Genomic DNA, 3,005 nt, shown 5'->3' on the forward strand with positions numbered 1-3,005 from the left:
TCTTATACTTTCTTCATTTATGTATACTTCCCCGCTTTCCTCCGAATAAGCCGCCTTGATCCAACGAACCCAAACTCCCGTCCCCCGCCATTGATCTGTCGTCGTTGGCTCGTTGCATGACGTGCATTTCCATTGGATGTGCGCTTGAATGGCTCGGTTACATGAATATCATCGTCTTCATCTACGATGCACGATGGACGATGCCATGCCTCAGCCTCCCTTGTGGTCTACATGAACAGTGTCACATACGTACGTAGCTGTACTGCAAACTAATCGAGATCGGTGACAACACCTATGAGCCTGAAAATGATGTACCAGCAGCAGCAGATATATAGTATAGGGCATCATGATCACACGGTTCAAATGAGTTGGCAGGTCGGGGTACAGCTACAAACCGTGCTGCATTTGTCAATCACCAGAGCATCTCTGTCTATCTAATAAGGGCATCTCCAACAGTTGTAAGATAGATGTTGGTAAATTTGTCATCTAGGACATAGTGATGATGTGGCATGTAATAAATGCGGAGAGAGAGAAAAGTTATAGTATGTAGATTAACCAATAACCTTTGCACAAGTTCTAAGGTGAAATAGAGGGCAATCTTTTTTATTTTCTTATCATCTATTGGATAAGTTAGATACAACCCATTGGAGTAGTTGTATGATAGCTTGTTGGTTGATGACATAGATATTTTACCAACAAAACTAATATACAACCTATTGAAGATGCCGTAAGCCGTGCCGCCGTTACTCAGCGACCGCGCGTGTGAGGATCTTTTCGGGCACGTAAGGCGCCTCCGTTCCCACGGATGACCACACGTCCGTATCTTTTGTTGCGCCGACCATGTCTCTACGTACGTCTGCGTAGGTCGTTTGCGTAGGTACCAGATTATAGCTTTCCAAGAATCAAGACGAATGGTATACATGCACTGCTCCGCTCTCAGGCAAGATTGAACATTAAAAAAGGTGCATGGTCGGCGCGTATAAGAAAGAATAAGTCACCTTTGTCAGTTTTGAAATTGAGGACCGGATGTGCTTCGAAAGTGAGGGAAGACATCGGGCTCACCAGCATCAACATCAAGAAAAACAGACAAATCAAAGCTAGAAACTGTAATTTTTAAGTTACAAAAAATAAGAAAAAATAAGACATCGGGCTCACCAGCATACTACTCGTCGTCGGACACGTCAGCGACCTTCATGCAGGCAGTGCTGGACGGCCCTGCCTCTGGGTGGACGGCCGCTTGCCGCACCTCTGACTCCTCAGTGGAGTCAATCTCGGCGAAGATCTTGTCGAACTCCACGTCTTGCTGGCGGAGGAAGTGGCAGTTGGCCTCAACCTCCGCCTCCGGCTTGATAGAGTCGAGGATGGTCTGCTGCTCGGTCACCTCCTCCGCTTGGGCCACCTCAAACTCCGCCGGCACCTCGGACATGGCGAAGCCCGCAGCCAGAGATGCTAGATCCGCCTCTTCCTTCTCTGACTTCGCGTCGCGCCATGGCCTCGTCTTGCCTTTTCTCTTCCTCCTTCTTCACAACCACCACCTCCTCCTCCTCTGGCTCTAGCGAGTCCGGAGGTAGGCCGACTGCGATCCAGGCTTCACACATAACCTGAATATGCTCAAGGAGCTGGAGCCCCCCGCTACGGCGTGGGCATGGCGTAGGTCGTGACCCGGGGTCGGGGCATGGCTAGCGGCGGACGACGAGTGGAATGTAGCAGCGGCGGATGGGAGGGGAGGGAAATGTGGACGGGGGGTAGGGTTTGGGTGATGGCGTCCGGCTTAACTAGCCGGACTAGGGCCCTTGGGCTGCACCATCGAGAATAAAAGAAGACGCCCGCCAGGCCGAAGGGTTTCAGAGTGTTTTCACGTGGGTCCCAGCGGTCAGCCCAACGTGGCGGACGCGGCCATGTTCGCCCTAAAGTTGGGCTGGATATGAGGGGTGCCGGTCAGTCCGGACAAATTTGGGCTATTTTTTGACTGAGTCGTCCTCCCGGACATATAGGGGGTGGGGTGGGAAGCCTGGTTGTAGATGCTAGGAGAAATACATCCCTCGAAAGTACCGATGAAAGAATGAGCGGTGGTTCTTAACACAAAAAGGTAGCTCATTTTCCCCAAAAATAGAAAACGACTCGGAATTACTAGTAAAATTAACTGTTTAGTAGTACTAGAACAAACCAAACAGTTCTGCGGCCGAGAATTTGCATAAGAGAGTTAAGTCACAACTCAAAAGTTCTGGATGAAAAAGAGCGGTTGTACCGCACTTATCCCGTGAACAACAAACAAGCAAATCAAGACAACCCGGAAGTGTCGATGAAAAATGTTGTGCTCGAAAATGCTATAGTAAATAGACAACGTTTCAAAGAGGAAAGGATCGACAATTCCAGAACATAATGAATTGCAGTTCCGAACTTTTGAAAGGTTTGATCTGTGAGTATGAATAACCCAAAGTAGCTACCAAGAAAATCTTCGATACCAAGGCTTAGAGAAACTCATACAAAGGGAATGGATATGGAATGGATTTTGGAGACTTTGGATTAATTACGATCTGTTCTTGGAGTTCAAACCAAAGTACTTGTTTGTGCCCCTTATCATATTATGGTTGTCGTATACTCAATGTTAATTTTGGATGCACTAAAAGCCTAGAAAGTACATACTAAGAGGTTGATGGGGACAACAACTAGAAATGTTGTGCGTGGAGTCACCAATGATCTTCCACTTAGCCACCTGCATATGAAAAATAGCCCTTAATCCCTGAAATAGACTCATTGAGATCATTAATTCTCTCAAATGGTTTTGCCATAAATCATGAAAACAACTAGGATATGGTATTAAGATGCACTTTCAACCTAGAACATGCGGTGGAGGCATGTGCACACGACTACTGATCAAGTAAGTCATCAATCAGTGTTACATTTTTTGACAGTATATCACAACCTTCTCCATATCGTTGTTAATCATTTGTTCTCCCATCTTTTGTGTCGAAAGACCCTTATGTACTCTTATGTTGAGATGC

The sequence above is a fragment of the Triticum dicoccoides genome, chromosome 4A, assembly GCF_002162155.2.
Source record: "Triticum dicoccoides isolate Atlit2015 ecotype Zavitan chromosome 4A, WEW_v2.0, whole genome shotgun sequence".
Classification (NCBI taxonomy): Eukaryota; Viridiplantae; Streptophyta; class Magnoliopsida; order Poales; family Poaceae; genus Triticum; species Triticum dicoccoides.